Source organism: Eleutherodactylus coqui, chromosome 1 (assembly GCF_035609145.1).
Source record: "Eleutherodactylus coqui strain aEleCoq1 chromosome 1, aEleCoq1.hap1, whole genome shotgun sequence".
Lineage (NCBI taxonomy): Eukaryota > Metazoa > Chordata > Amphibia > Anura > Eleutherodactylidae > Eleutherodactylus > Eleutherodactylus coqui.
The window spans coordinates 530784677-530802431 of record NC_089837.1 but is presented as its reverse complement, the minus strand read 5'-3'; the positions used below and the strand labels follow the sequence as shown (position 1 = coordinate 530802431).

Genomic DNA, 17755 nt, shown 5'->3' with positions numbered 1-17755 from the left:
ATCCAACGCTCCAGCTCTTCTGTATTTTATCAAATAATGGGATATAGTTTAACGTGTACAAAGAGCTCGGGGCTTTTCCTATTTGGACCCCCAGATATGTGATGTATGGTTTTACTATAGTGTTTGGCCAGCCTACTGATGTCCATAACTCTGGTGGGCGGGGGGAGCCTAGCTCCAGTATTTCACTCTTCAGAGGGTTAATTTGATACCCGGAAAGGTCTCCAAAATCGTTTATGGTTTTCAGCAGCGTCTTTAAATGTTGTTCTGGTTTTTCTAGAAATAACAGTATGTCGTCTGCAAATAGGGTCATTTTAAGCTCTTGGTCTCCAGTTTTTATGCCTTCGTATGGACTAGGGTCATCTAGCTTTTGTACAAGTGGTTCTAGTGCTAGATCGAATAATAAGGGTGATAATGGACAGCCCTGCCTGGTGCCCTTGTGAAGCCCAAAGGGTGTTGAGATGAAGCCTGGTGTATGGATTCTAGCTTTGGGGTTCTGGTATAGACTGTATTTTCTGATAGGGCCTTTGATGTTTGCCTTGTTCAGCACTGGGTTTAGCCATGCCCAATTCTCGTTATCGAAGGCTTTTTCAGCGTCTAGTGATAGCAGTATTGAGTTGTGTTTTGTGCTCTGTGCCCGAGGCTGCGTATTACGACGCTGTGCTATGTCTACTGTTGCCATAACCTTGCGGGTATTTGTGACTGCTGACCGACCCTTTATGAACCCGACCTGTGCCGGTCCCACCAGTGATGTCATATAGTTACTGAGTCTGTCAGCCCCAGTGATGTCATATAGTTACTGAGTCTGTCAGCCCCAGTGATGTCATATAGTGACTGAGTCTGTCAGCCCCAGTGATGTCATATAGTTGCTGAGTCTGTCAGCCCCAGTGATGTCATATAGTGACTGAGTCTGTCAGCCCCAGTGATGTCATATAGTGACTGAGTCTGTCAGCCCCAGTGATGTCATATAGTGACTGAGTCTGTCAGCCCCAGTGATGTCATATAGTTGCTGAGTCTGTCAGCCCTAGTGATGTCATATAGTTACTGAGTCTGTCAGTCCCAGTGATGTCATATAGTTACTGAGTCTGTCAGCCCCAGTGATGTCATATAGTTACTGAGTCTGTCAGCCCCAGTGATGTCATATAGTTGCTGAGTCTGTCAGCCCCAGTGATGTCATATAGTGACTGAGTCTGTCAGCCCCAGTGATGTCATATAGTGACTGAGTCTGTCAGCCCCAGTGATGTCATATAGTGACTGAGTCTGTCAGCCCCAGTGATGTCATATAGTTGCTGAGTCTGTCAGCCCTAGTGATGTCATATAGTTACTGAGTCTGTCAGCCCCAGTGATGTCGTATAGTGACTGAGTCTGTCAGCCCCAGTGATGTCATATAGTTACTGAGTCTGTCAGCCCCAGTGATGTCATATAGTTACTGAGTCTGTCAGCCCCAGTGATGTCATATAGTTACTGAGTCTGTAGAAATAGGAAAGTCCCGCAGCACACCTAACACATGCACTTCAGTGCAGAGGTTCCAGTCTGTATATGCGAAGCCACCTGTGGGGTCATGAACCAAACCCCAAACAAATGCAATGGTATCCAAGGAGGCGGCAGCATCAACGGTGCAGAGATTATAAAAAAAGGGTTTTATTGCTCCATAAAATGGCGCCGTTTCGCCTTAATCTAAGTCTTTTTCGCGCCTAATACATTGCCATGAACACACATCTTATATAGTGAGGACAGACAGGGAGGACAGACAGGGAGGACAGACAGGGAGGACAGACAGGGAGGACACTCCTCCACCTCCTTAATCAGTAAGTAATACAACACACATGAAACAAAAAACAGACATGGACTATACAAAAGACAAGGTTCTCTACACATATACATTAAGGTAAAACCTGGACTGCATCCATGTGTTGGGCTGCTCCACACAGCGTTCACTATGTCTCCATTCATGTGTTCAGCCGGATATACTGTCAGGTGTACCTTCCCGGCGCACCGCGCGTACGCGGATTGCGTCACAGCCAACCACAGTAACACTGCCGCTCAGCGTCTCGACCATCCACTATATGGCGCTGACTCTATCAGGAACTAGTCATGCATAAGGGCACTTCTGGGATTAGAATAAGCACGGCCAACCACAAGATGGCACCTCCGTAATAGAAAACAATGGAGCACGCCAACCAAGGGTGCCTATGCATAAAGTATATTATATATAGTAGCAAAAATTACTTTGGCACATAAGGGAATACCGCAAATTCACAAAAAGCTCACAAGGTGCCAGCAAAACATTAAAGTCACCTATACTAATAAGGCAAAACAGAAGAGAATAATTGTAGATAATAAAACCTACATCCAAAAAATAAAAAAAATTTTGAGAAAAATTTTTTTTGAAAAAAAAATCTTTTTTAAAAAAAATGAAAGTGTTATAAATAAAAAAACATGATGTAGTATATGCGCATGTGTATAAGAAATAACTGTATAATGGTGAAAAAAAGCTAAATAAATATACATAAAATCACAACTTCAACGCCATGGGGTCTAATGTCGCGCCCACCTATGCAAATCTGTATATGCGCCACTTTGAGGAAACGTTTATACATACATCTGAATTTTGGCCACGGGTTAAGGCCTGGTTTCGTTTCATAGATGACATATTTGTGGTATGGAGTGGCTCTCAGGATGAACTTAATTTGTTTCATCAGCAACTGAATTCACATTATCAGGAATTACAATTTACTTTAAGTTCATTCGAAGAGTCTATCCAGTTTCTGGATACAATGGTATGCTATGACGGTGAAACATTCTTGACAGACCTCTATGTTAAAGCGACTGATAGGAACTGTATCTTACACTATGACAGCTTTCATCCTAGACCAACAGTAAATTCCCTCCCGTGGAGTCAGCTCCTACGGGTGCGTAGAATCACTGATGATACTGCCATTGAAAAGAGATTGGGGCAGATGGCAAATACATTTTTGCAGAGAGGTTATCCGAGACCTCTTATCAACAGGGCAGTTGACGGAGTACGACAACTGCAGCGTGACACCTTGTTGATACCTAAAAGTAAAACCACCAAACCAGCAAGAGTGCCTTTTATCTCCACTTTTGGTAGACCTAGTGGGCAGGTCTCTTCCATAATAAACAAACATTGGTCCCTTCTGACAAAAGGCTTAAGTGTGGTACCAGAATTTAACGAAAAACCGATGATGGCCTATAGACGACCCCCGAACATACGTGACAAGTTAGTGAAATCAATTGTACCGACGGTGAGTCATACACAGCGAGTACTAGCACCAGCCAAGAAGGGCAATTTTCCCTGTCTTGGCTGTGTTTGCTGCGGCAATCTTGTCAAGGGTGATAGCTTTCATCATCCATATACAGGCCAGAAATTCAAAATTAGGAAGAGATATTCCTGCACCTCCTCTTATGTCATCTATTTGGTCACCTGCCCCTGCGGACTTGGATACGTGGGGGAAACGATTCTTGAGGCGCGTAGCCGTATGATTAAACATAAGAGTACTATACGTACCAAGTGCTTGGACCTGCCGATCTACAAGCATTTCCATGAGAAAAAGCATAGGATAAGTCAATTTAAATTCAGGATTATTGATGATGTTCCACCGTTGACCAGAGGAGGTGACAGGGAGGCTCTTCTCAAAAAGAAAGAGTTGCGCTGGATTCACACCCTCAATACGTTACATCCTTTCGGTTTAAACATGGAGTATGTCTTTGCCCCTTATATTTAAGGATCCTCCTCTGATGTATATAGTTTTTAGATGCCTGTTTTTAATCCTTTTCTTCTTTTTTCCCTAGATTTCTCTCCTGGTCTCTGTGTTGGTCTTCTCCACAGTTCGCGTCTTTTCCGGCTATTTATGCACTATTATAATTATGCCCTTATTATGTCTAATATTGTCAGTTGACAATTTGTATTTTCTCTGTAACATTGTCATGCATTATATAAAAAAAAAAAAAAAAAAATTTTCCCAAAAATTTATTTTCCGTATTAATAAAGCAAAAAAATTTTTTTCAATTAGTGTTTTTAAAAATTTTTTTTTATGTATCTTTATAATTTTTTTGAAGTTTACTTGCTTATGCAGCGTACTTTTGAAAGACTAGTTATTCACACCTATTTAGGTTTGCTATTTTCTGTCCACTTTTTGTCCAGTTACATGTTGGTTTTTATTTATATTTAATATATTTTTTTCGTGAATTTTTTTTGTGATTTTATGTATATTTATTTAGCTTTTTTCACCATTATACAGTTATTCCTTATACACATGCGCATATACTACATCATGTTTTTTTATTTTTAACAGTATTTTCATTTTTTTTTTAAAGATTTTTTTTCAAAAAATTTTTTTTCTTAAAAATTTTTTTTCTCAATTTTTTTATTTTTTGGATGTAGGTTTTATTATCTACAATTATTCTCTTCTGTTTTGCCTTATTAGTATAGGTGACTTTAATGTTTTGCTGGCACCTTGTGAGCTTTTTGTGAATTTGCGGTATTCCCTTATGTGCCAAAGTAATTTTTGCTACTATATATAATATACTTTATGCATAGGCACCCTTGGTTGGCGTGCTCCATTGTTTTCTATTAGGGAGGTGCCATCTTGTGGTTGGCCGTGCTTATTCTAATCCCAGAAGTGCCCTTATGCATGACTAGTTCCTGATAGAGTCAGCGCCATATAGTGGATGGTCGAGACGCTGAGCGGCAGTGTTACTGTGGTTGGCTGTGACGCAATCCGCGTACGCGCGGCGCGCCGGGAAGGTACACCTGACAGTATATCCGGCTGAACACATGAATGGAGACATAGTGAACGCTGTGTGGAGCAGCCCAACACATGGATGCAGTCCAGCTTTTACCTTAATGTATGTGTGTAGAGAACCTTGTCTTTTGTATAGTCCATGTCTGTTTTTTGTTTCATGTGTGTTGTATTACTTACTGATTAAGGAGGTGGAGGAGTGTCCTCCCTGTCTGTCCTCACTATATAAGATGTGTGTTCATGGCAATGTATTAGGCGCGAAAAAGACTTAGATTAAGGCGAAACGGCGCCATTTTATGGAGCAATAAAACCCTTTTTTTTATAATCTCTGCACCGTTGATGCTGCCGCCTCCTTGGATACCATAGTTGCTGAGTCTGTCAGCCCCAGTGATGTCATATAGTTGCTGAGTCTGTCAGCCCCAGTGATGTCATATAGTTACTGAGTCTGTCAGCCCCAGTGATGTCATATAGTTACTGAGTCTGTCAGCCCCAGTGATGTCATATAGTTGCTGAGTCTGTCAGCCCCAGTGATGTCATATAGTTGCTGAGTCTGTCAGCCCCAGTGATGTCATATAGTTACTGAGTCTGTCAGCCCCAGTGATGTCATATAGTTGCTGAGTCTGTCAGCCCCAGTGATGTCATATAGTTACTGAGTCTGTCAGCCCCAGTGATGTCATATAGTTACTGAGTCTGTCAGCCCCAGTGATGTCATATAGTTGCTGAGTCTGTCAGCCCCAGTGATGTCATATAGTTACTGAGTCTGTCAGCCCCAGTGATGTCATATAGTTACTGAGTCTGTCAGCCCCAGTGATGTCATATAGTTGCTGAGTCTGTCAGCCCCAGTGATGTCATATAGTTGCTGAGTCTGTCAGCCCCAGTGATGTCATATAGTTACTGAGTCTGTCAGCCCCAGTGATGTCATATAGTTACTGAGTCTGTCAGCCCCAATGATGTCATATAGTTGCTGAGTCTGTCAGCCCCAATGATGTCATATAGTTACTGAGTCTGTCAGCACCAGTGATGTCATATAGTTACTGAGTCTGTCAGCCCCAGTGATGTCATATAGTTACGGAGTCTGTCAGCCCCAGTGATGTCATATAGTTACTGAGTCGGTCAGCCATGACTTTGGATAGTATTTGGATGTCCTGGTTTATTAGTGATGTTGGCCGATATGACTCAGGTAGTTGGGGGTCTTTATTCGGTTTTAGGATCCATTGTATGTGTGCTATCTTTGATTGATCAGGTTGTATTATGTGATTGTAGAAACTTGCCAGAATGGGAGATATTTCAGTTTTAAGGTGTTTATAAGATTCTCCGGTGTAGCCGTCTGGACCCGGTGCTTTGCCATTTGCCGGAGAGGTTATGGCTCTCTTAATTTCGTCTGCTGTTATGCTTTCATTTAAGGTTTGCAGTTGTCCTGGGCTGAGAGAGGGCAGGGGCAGCTTTTTGAGGAATTCCATCCCCTTCTCTGTCCTCTGATGGGGCCTTGTATACTTCCATGTAATATTCTTGCAGTATTGTGTTTATCTGTCTCGGGTGGTTCTCTAACTTTCCTCTCCCGTCCTTCAAAGAGGAGATGTCTGTTGGAGTATACTGGCCTTTTGCAAACGTCCCGCCTTATTGCCATGTCTGTATAAGTCAGCCTGCAGATACTTGTTGTGTGTCCTCTCTTTTCTCTCTAGCCACTAGTCAGTCCGCTTTGGCTAAATACCACTTTTCTTTGTTTTGTGGTGTTTGTGACTGTAGGCTGTGTGGGCATTGTGTAGCTCTAGACTGGCTGTGCCATACTCACCATTAATTCTTTTGCGCAGGTTTGACATATATCCCATTACGTTGCCTCGCAGTACGGCTTTCGCTGTTTCCCAGATCAGTGTGGGATTTGTTATATGCTCTTCGTTATTAGTCACATAATCTAGCCACCATGTTTGGAGCGCTGATGGGGTTAAGTGGGATGGGAATCTCCATATCAAGTCTGTGCCTTTTGGGTATGCGTCCTGCAGGGTTATTGATATTGGCGCATGGTCTGAGATGACCATTTCTAATATCTCCGTTTCTTGTATTTTGCTGATCATGTGTTGTGGTACTAATATGTAATGGATCCGGGACCACGACTGATGAGCATGTGAGTAGAAGGAATCTTCTCTGCTGTCAGGATGGTTGGGTCTCCATGCATCGCACAGGCCCGGGTTTAGTGTAAATGACTGTAATACTTTGTCTCTACCCCGTGTGGCTGTGGACCGGCCCTTGCGGACTTCCTGCACATTCATCACGGTGTTCATGTCTCCACAGATCAGTTTTTGCTGGTAAGAATCATTATACACTAATCGCTCCAGACCTCTAAATAAAGAGTTGTTTCCCCATTTGGTGCGGAGATGTTATGGATGTTATGGATGTTATGGATGTTATGGGTGTTATGGGTGTTATGGGTGTTATGGGTGTTATGGGTGTTATGGATGTTATGGATGTTATGGGTGTTATAGATGTTATGGATGTTATGGATGTTATGGATGTTATGGGTGTTATGGATGTTATGGATGTTATATTTGCTGCCTTCCTGCTCCAATATTACATGAGACCGTCTACCTTCCTGGTCATTGTTGTCTGACATTATCGTACCCTTAAAGGTTTGTTGATCCATGTAATAACTCCCCCTTTCCCGTTTATCGCTGGGGATCCCATCACCATACCCACCCAGTTATTCCTCAACCGGTGGAAGTCCTTTTCCAGTAGATGTGTCCTGCAATAAGGCTGTATCGGGGCGCAGTTTCTTCTGTGAGGGGAGCCTAGCCCCTTGACGTTCCACGACACGACCGTCATTTGTGCGATTTATTAATCGCTTACGCCTTTCTATGCGTATTATTGCTTTGATGATACCTCTACGTTTAGTACTTCAAGTGGCTTCCCTCTCTACTTGTGAAGGGGAAGGGCAGGGGTGGGGGGGGGGGGGATAGGGGCGATATGCTAAACTTACACACAATACTTTTTATCTAACGCTGTGGAGAAATTCTCGGTCAATATCTTAGTAACAGAAATAAAAGTAGAACAGAACTCCTCGAACAGCCGTGCGCTCCAGGTAATCTCCACCTGTTATCTGACTCCCTGTATACTGAGCCTTGAATCATCTCTGCCACATATACAGTTCTGGTAGGGAGATAAGCTAGACTATATATTCAGAGCAATGCCCCTAGGATTAGTTATGGGGCTTCCTTTGTTCTAGCATGTAGTGCCGCCATTACCTCGGCTGCTGTTTAATTGTCACATCCTAATTATGCTAATATTTTAAAATCTGTTTAAAGCATGAAATAACTTGAGAGAATGTTCCCCCTGGAGTTCGGGGTTTCCTGGTTAAGTCTGTGGTGTCAGTCCTTGACATGTAGTAAGTCCCGGTGTTGGGTATGCATTGTTGTACACTCCTTCAGGTCTGGCACGTGGGTGAAGAGCGCTCATCAGGGGGAGTGCGTGTCTCTTGTGACTGCTGTGTAGTGGAGCGAGCTGCGTCCATCGGTCTTGGTTGACTGTTGGCGGTCTTCTCTCCTGCGCTGTTTGTAGGCCGTCGTGGAGGTACACCATCTTGGTGCTTGCTGGTATGTCCCCAGTCAGGTGATCTGTATATCTTGAAGGTGCCGTCATCCTGGAATACTTTGAGGAGCGCTGGGTATTGTAGTTGGAAACATATTTTTTCTGTATAGCATGGTGCAGATATTGCTGAAGGCCCGTCTTTTTTTTGCTACTTCTGCTGAGAAGTCCTCAAACAGCAGGATTTCATGATTTCTGATGTAGATCGGTGGTCTCTGCTGCGAAAGGCTTTTAGAAGAGCCGTTTTATCACTGAAGTCCAGCAGTGGCATTATTATTTGCCGTGGCCTTTGTTGCGCTGCTCTTTCTCTCGGAGGGCCTCTAGTCGTTTGCCATTCCGGTCCCACTCGGTGCCCCCGTTCCCCCCTGCAGTAATGTTCCATGCCCGGCGCTTCTGGGAGCTCCTTCTCGCTTCTTGTGAATAAACCTGATTGTCGGATGGTTCGGGCAGTCGGACTAATCTTCCATTCTTTCTGCGGGATCTATTTTCCATCAGTTTATTGGCCGTGGTCTGATAGTAGTCGCCTGCTCCTGCATCGTTTGTTGCAGTGTTTCCACCTTGCTTCGCTGCCCCTTTAAGGATTGCTCCGTCTCGCCCCTGCGCTTGGAGTGTGATGTCAGCTCAGCGTGGATATACATGAGAGATGCTTGCAGCGCCTGTTCCAGAGTTTTCTGTATATCTGGCATTATGCGCCGGGCTACTTCTGACGCAATTGATGGAAGTCCATAGAGGAGCATGTGGGCAGTTTGTCCGTTATTGGTTGTGCTGCTGGCATGTTGGGGTCATGGGCTTGTGTTTCCTGCGTCACTGATTCCTCTGTATGACTTTGGAGCGATGGCATTTTGGGTATATGTTCAAGAGTTGGCAGTTGTGGCCCAGATGAAGCGGGTTTCTGGGCACTCCGCAGTAAATATCGTTCCATATGGTGCTCCGTTCTGGTTTGGGCTGTACCTTATGTCTTTACTGCAGTCTTCCTCCTCTATCTGCAGGGAATAGGGCTCTATGCAGATGTCCAATGTCTGTGGGCTTATTCTGGCATGGGGTGGTAGTATGATCAGCCTCCCTGCCTGGCAGTGCTGGGTGGTACAGGGTTAACTTCTCACAGTTCCCCGCTGATTGCACTCTGGTGTTCAGTGCTACTTTCAGCAGTGGCTTCAGTGTCCGCTGACTGATCAGTCACTTTTGCTGGTTACAGCTTCATTACTGTATTGCGCTGTAGTCTGCCTTCCCGCAGAGCCTGTGTGCTGCCCTCCTCACTCAGGCAGGGGGGCGTGGATTCACTTCCTGCTATGGCCGGGGCTGAGGGCAGAGAGCAGGGCTCCGATGTCGGCTGCTCTCCCTCCTGTTGGTGAGCCCCTCCGCTGCTAGAGGTGCCTATCCAGGTATGTTGCTGGGCACTTCACTGGCTGCTGTCAGCAGCGCTGGGCCTCCCTGCACAGGCACATGTCAGTTAACCCCCGACTGTTGTGTTTAACCCCTTAATGACACGGCCTATTTTGGGCTTAAGGACCAAGCCTTATTTCTCAAATCTGACGTCTGTCACTTTATGTGGTAATAACTTGAGTGCTTTTACTTATCGATGTGATTCGGAGATGTTTTTTCGTGACTTATTGTACTTTATGTTAGTGGAGAAATTGTATCAGTAAATTTTGTCCTTTATTAGGAAAAAAAATCCAAATTTACTGAAAATTTGGAAAAATTCACAATTTTCAAACTTTGAATTGTTCTCTTTGTAAGACAGTCAAACCCCACCACAGCTATAAGTAACATTTCCCGTAGGCCTGCTTATTCTGCAATCATTGTTTAAGTGGTATTTTTTGCCGACTCCACAAAGTCTATAAATTTAGCAGTAATTTTCCACATTTACTAGCAAATTACAAAATCTGAAGTTTTTAAGGGCCAATCCAGTTCTGACGGGGATTTGAAGAGCCTGTATATCAGAATCCCCCATGAAGTGCCCTATTTTAAAATCTGCACCCTTCAAAGTATTCAAAATGGCATTTAGAAAGTTTATTAACCCTTTAGATGTTTTACAGGAATTAAAGGAAAGTGCATCAAAAATTAGAACCGTTCCATTTTTCTACAGATTTTCAATATAAAACCTCTTTTTCCTATAAAACAGCAGGAGTTAGCAAAGAAACAAAACTTGGAATGTATTACCCAGGTTCCGCAGTTTTTAGAAATGCCCCATATGTGGACGCAGCCTGTTGTATGGGCACATGGCGGGCTCAGGAGGGAAGGAGCGCTGCTTGGCTTTATGAATGCAGATTTTGCTGGAATCATTTTCAGCCCCCATGTAGTGTTTGCAGCCCCCGAGGTGCCAGTGCATTTGAGACCCCCAACAACTGACCCCATTTTGGAAACCAGACCTCTTAGGGAATTTATTAAGGGGTGTAGTGAGCGGTTTGAACCCACAGGTGTTTGAGGAATTTTTTTTAACAATTTGAGTTGAGAACGAAAAATTCCCATTTTTCCCGTAATGTTCAGCTTTAGGCCCAGATTATTATTTTTTACCAGGGGCAGAAGGAGAAAACGTACCCCATGATGTTACCCAACAGGGAAATGCCCCATATGTGGATGTTGTTAGGGCGCAGGGCTCAGTAGGGAAGGACTTGGCATGTGGTTTATGTACGAGCTGTGCGGAGTACATCGGGGTAAAACCTCAGGGCAATAATAACATTACTATTTCAGGGCCGTGTGGTAGATCCTAAAACAATTCTTTATACAGAGGCCGGGTTGTGTGGGGCGCGTTTCACTATGGTATAGGGGGTCTCTTCTCATCCCCTGTTTATAGCAGACCCTGCACTTCTTTTGGGTCCTTCCCTTCGTCGCAGTGGAGGGAATTTCACTGGGAAAGTGTTGCCCTGGTACAATTCCTGTGGCCTCGCTTCCAGAAGCACTGGGCCTCTCCCCCACCTCCTGGTCCCCAAATATTAGGTCCTTGATGACTTCCAACTGAAATTCAAGGAATGTCCCCCTGTGGCACCTCGGTACAGCACGTAGGCATTATGCAGTGCCCTCTGTACGAGGTGCACGGCCAGTTTTTTGTACCACACCCGTGTTTTCCGCATGGCTCTATACGGCTCCAGTACCTGGTCTGATGGATCTACCCCTCCCATGTACTTATTATAGTTGAGGACGCAGCCTGGTTTGGGGGTCTCTGCACTGGTACCTCGTACTGGGCAGGGGGTACTGCTGTGGCCGTGTATTGGGTGAACATAAGGACATCCCTCTTGTCCTTATATCTGACGCACAATACATTGTCGCTGCATTGGGCCCGGCTCTCGCCCCTTCTGAGCAGTTGCCCAAGCAGCGTCTTAGGGAGGCTTTTTTGATTTTTCCGAACAGTGCCACATGCCACTGTTCCTCTGGAAGCGAGGCACTGAAACAGGGGGACACTGGTATAAAAGTTATCCAGGTACAGATGGTAACCCTGGTCTAATAGTGGGTGCACCAGTTCCCACACTATTTTTCCTGTTACTCCCAGCACGGGGGGGGGGGGGGGGGGGGGCGTTCTGGGGGCTCAATTTTAGTGTCCTTCCCCTCATAAATGCGAAACTTGTGGGTGTACCCTGATGTACTTCCGCACAGCTTGTACAACTTCACGCCACACCGTGCCCGCTTACTGGGCAGGTACTGGCGGAATTTTAGCCTCCCCTTGAAGTGTACCAGGGACTCCTCTACAGCTTTATTTATCTCTGGGGCATACGCCTGGGCAAACTTGGCGTTAAAATGGTCTATTACGGCCTGATTTTATACAACCGATCGTAATTGGGGTGATCGCTGGGGGGGCACTGCTGGTTGTCATTATAGTGCAGGAATTTTAAAATACTTTCAAAGCGCGTCCTCGACATCGCCATGCGGAACATTGGGGTGTGGTACAAAATATCGGTAGACCAGTACGCCCTGATCGTTGGCTTCTTTATTAGGCCCATAGTTAATACAAGCCCCCCAAACTTTTTGTATCTCTGGTGCATCCACAGTCGTCCACTTATCGGGTCTGGCATAGCTGGAGGTGGGGTTTTGTTGAATAAAATTCTGGGCATACAAATCAGTCTGGTAACAATGTGGGCAATGAACTCTTCAGAAAAAACAAACTTGAAGAAGTCCTTCGCTCTGAGCCCTTCCGGATCAAATTGAATCCCTGGGTTCCCAATAAAATCAGGGATCTGGGGTCTGTAATCTTCAGGGGTACTCCAGTGAGCATCAGATATATTGGGGTCAGTGGTGGTCCTTGGACGCCTTCTCGGGGGTGCAGGGAGCTCAGACTCGCTTGATGATGATGATGATGCTGATGATGAGTCAGAAAAGGCCAAAAAAGTGGGGTCATCACCACTACCTGAGTCCGAGTCTGATGCAATGATGGGGGTCAGAAACGCTCTTTTCTCCTTAGGGAGAGCAACTATATACTATAAACTAAGTGAGGAGACTCAAATGGCCACGCACGCTCCTCTGGGTAATATGCAAATAAGGGAGATGGAATAAATCCTCCACAGTGCCACCTATTGAAAGGCAGCATTCCTTCGAGTCAAAGTAGGACTTTTTATACAAGTCTTCTTACAATGACTGGGAATCAAAAGCAAAGCCAGACTCCATGTACATACAGCTGTTTCCGGGTTATTGCCCATCATCAGTGTACAGTAGGAGTCTGGCTTTTGCTAGTGAGAGGCCTGGGACAGGGGTCAGAAACGCTCTTTTCTCCTTAGGGAGAGCAACTATATACTATAAACTAAGTGAGGAGACTCAAATGGCCACGCACGCTCCTCTGGGTAATATGCAAATAAGGGAGATGGAATAAATCCTCCACAGTGCCACCTATTGAAAGGCAGCATTCCTTCGAGTCAAAGTAGGACTTTTTATACAAGTCTTCTTACAATGACTGGGAATCAAAAGCAAAGCCAGACTCCATGTACATACAGCTGTTTCCGGGTTATTGCCCATCATCAGTGTACAGTAGGAGTCTGGCTTTTGCTAGTGAGAGGCCTGGGACAGGGGTCAGAAACGCTCTTTTCTCCTTAGGGAGAGCAACTATATACTATAAACTAAGTGAGGAGACTCAAATGGCCACGCACGCTCCTCAGAGGAGCGTGCGTGGCCATTTGAGTCTCCTCACTTAGTTTATAGTATATAGTATATAGTATATAGTTGCTCTCCCTAAGGAGAAAAGAGCGTTTCTGACCCCTGTCCCAGGCCTCTCACTAGCAAAAGCCAGACTCCTACTGTACACTGATGATGGGCAATAACCCGGAAACAGCTGTATGTACATGGAGTCTGGCTTTGCTTTTGATTCCCAGTCATTGTAAGAAGACTTGTATAAAAAGTCCTACTTTGACTCGAAGGAATGCTGCCTTTCAATAGGTGGCACTGTGGAGGATTTATTCCATCTCCCTTATTTGCATATTACCCAGAGGAGCGTGCGTGGCCATTTGAGTCTCCTCACTTAGTTTATAGTATATAGTTGCTCTCCCTAAGGAGAAAAGAGCGTTTCTGACCCCTGTCCCAGGCCTCTCACTAGCAAAAGCCAGACTCCTACTGTACACTGATGATGGGCAATAACCCGGAAACAGCTGTATGTACATGGAGTCTGGCTTTGCTTTTGATTCCCAGTCATTGTAAGAAGACTTGTATAAAAAGTCCTACTTTGACTCGAAGGAATGCTGCCTTTCAATAGGTGGCACTGTGGAGGATTTATTCCATCTCCCTTATTTGATGCAATGATTGCATACGCTTCCTTTGCAGTGTACATCCTGCGGGCCATAGTTATATAAAATTGGGCACACGGGGAAAAAGTTTTATTAGATAGGACACTGCGGGATGGGGTGACCACGGGACGGGGTCCGACAGACAGCGGAAACGTATGTGGTGTATTCACACTGAGCAATCCGCACTGAGCACACAGACTAAACGCTACACTGACTAATGATGGGTGACAGGGCAGGCAAGGGAATGGGAACAGCAGGAACTTCTTTTGGTTTTTTGTATTTTTTTTTTTACACAGACGACTACACTGACACTACACGGACTAACTACACGGACTAACTACACGGACTAACTACACGGACTAACTACACGGACTAACTACACGGACTAACTACACGCTACACTAACTAATGACCGGTGACGGGATAGGTAACGAAATAGGAACAAATGTTTTTTTTGTTTGTTTTTTTTTACACTAAGGGATACACTGACACTAGACGCTGCCCTACACTACACTGCTGATCGCACACTACACTACACTGCTGATCACTACACTACACTGCTGATCGCACACTACACTACACTGCTGATCACTACACTACACTGCTGATCACTACACTACACTACACTGCTGATCGCACACTACACTACACTGCTGATCACTACACTACACTGCTGATCGCACACTACACTTCTGATCACTACACTACACTGCTGATCGCACACTACACTACACTGCTGATCGCACACTACACTGCTGATCACACACTACACTACACTGCTGATCGCACACTACACTACACTGCTGATCGCACACTACACTACACTGCTGATCGCACACTACACTACACTGCTGATCACTACACTACACTGCTGATCACACACTACACTACACTGCTGATCGCACACTACACTACACTTCTGATCACTACACTACACTACACTGCTGATCGCACACTACACTACACTGCTGATCGCACACTACACTACACTGCTGATCGCACACTACACTGCTGATCGCACACTACACTACACTGCTGATCACTACACTACACTGCTGATCGCACACTACACTACACTACACTGCTGATCACACACTACACTACACTGCTGATCGCACACTACACTACACTGCTGATCGCACACTACACTACACTGCTGATCACTACACTACACTACACTACACTGCTGATCGCACACTACACTACACTACACTGCTGATCGCACACTACACTACACTGCTGATCGCACACTACACTACACTGCTGATCGCACACTACACTACACTGCTGATCGCACACTACACTACACTGCTGATCGCACACTACACTACACTGCTGATCGCACACTACACTACACTGCTGATCGCACACTACACTACACTGCTGATCGCACACTACACTACACTACACTGCTGATCGCACACTACAGCTCACTCACTACACTGCTGATCACTACACTACACTTCTGATCACTCACTACACTACACTACACTGCTGATCGCACACTACACTACACTGCTGATCGCACACTACACTACACTGCTGATCACACACTACACTACACTGCTGATCACACACTACACTACACTGCTGATCACTACTCTACACTACGCTACACTACACTGCTGATGACTACACTACACTTCTGATCACTACACTACACTGCTGATCACTACACTACACTACACTACACTGCTGATCACTACACTACACACTCACTACACTACACTGCCAATGACTACACTACACTGCTGATCGCACACTATAGCTCACTCACTACACTACAGATCCCTCACTCACTACAGGTCACTCACTACACTACAGATCCCTCACACACTACAGGTCACTCACTACACTACACTACACTTCAGATTACACACTCACTACACTTCAGATCACTACACTACACTACAGATCCCTCACACACTACAAGTCACTCACTACACTACACTTCAGATCACACACTCACTACACTGCTGATCACTACACTACACTTCTGATCACTACACTACACTACACTTCAAATCACACACTCACTACACTTCTGATCACTACACTACACTTCTGATCACTACACTACACTGCTGATCACTACACTACACTTCTGATCACTACACTACACTGCTGATCACTACACTACACTGCTGATCACTACACTACACTTCTGATCACTACACTACACTTCTGATCACTACACTACACTACACTTCTGATCACTACACTACACTTCTGATCACTACACTACACTTCTGATCACTACACTATACTTCAGACCACTACACTACACTTCTGATCACTACACTACACTTCAGACCACTACACTACACTGCTGATCACTACACTACACTGCCGATCACTACACTACACTGCCGATCACTACACTACACTACACTTCTGATCACTACATTACACTACACTACACTGCTGATCACTACACTATACTGCTGATCACTACACTACACTGCTGATCACTACACTACACTGCTGATCACTACACTACACTGCTGATCACTACACTACTGATCACTACACTGCTGATCACTACACTACACTACTGATCACTACACTACACTGCTGATCACTACACTACACTGCTGATCACTACACTACACTGCTGATCACTACACTACACTGCTGATCACTACACTACACTGCTGATCACTACACTACACTGCTGATCACTACACTACACTGCTGATCCCTACACTACACTGCTGATCACTACACTACACTTCTGATCCCTACACTACACTTCAGATCACTACACTACACTTCAGATAACACACTACACTACACTTCTGATCACTACACTACACTACACTTCTGATCACTACACTACACTACACTTCAGAAAACACACTCACTACACTGCTGATCACTACACTACACTTCTGATCACTACACTATACTTCAGATCACTACACTACACTTCTGATCACTACACTACACTACACTTCTGATCACTACACTACGCTACACTACACTACACTTCAGATCACTACACTGCTGATCACTACACTACACTTCTGATCACTACACTATACTTCTGATCACTCACTACACTGCTGATCACTACACTACATTACACTTCTGATCACTGCAGTACACTTCTGATCACTACACTACACTACACTTCAGATCACTACACTACACTTCTGATCACTACACTACACTTCTGATCACTACACTACACTTCAGATCACTACACTACACTGCTGATCACTACACTACACTACACTGCTGATCACTACACTACACTTCAGATAACACCCTCACTACAGTTCTGATCACTATACTACACTACACTGCTGATCACTACACTACACTGCTGATCACTACACTACACTTCTGATCATTACACTACACTTCTGATCATTACACTACACTACACTACACTGCTGATCACTACACTACACTTCTGATCACTACACTACATTGCACTCACTACACTACAGATCCCTCACTCACTACACTTCTGGTCACACACTACAGCACACTACAGATCCCTCACACACTACAGATCCCTCACACACTACACTACACTACAGATCCCTCTCACACTACACTACACTACAGATCCCTCACACGCTACCCTACAGATCCCTCACACACTACACTACAGATCCCTCACACACTACACTACACTACAGATCCCTCACACACTACACTACAGATCCCTCACACACTACACTACACTACAGATCCCTCACACACTAC

The 17755-nt window shown here is 44.8% G+C and overlaps 2 protein-coding genes across 2 annotated transcripts in view; one reads left to right on the top strand and one right to left on the bottom strand.

Annotated features, from left to right (window-relative positions):
* Nucleotides 1-17755, bottom strand: part of LOC136590885 (zinc finger protein 157-like) — a 261800-nt gene that overhangs the window by 151454 nt on the left and 92591 nt on the right. The gene's annotated exons all lie outside the window — the stretch shown is intronic.
* Nucleotides 9590-17755, top strand: part of LOC136590843 (zinc finger protein 420-like) — a 49444-nt gene continuing 41278 nt past the window's right edge. Inside the window, exon 1 of the mRNA XM_066588401.1 lies at nt 9590-9718. The gene's annotated coding sequence lies outside the window, so the exon portion shown is untranslated. The remainder of the gene's footprint in view (nt 9719-17755) is intronic.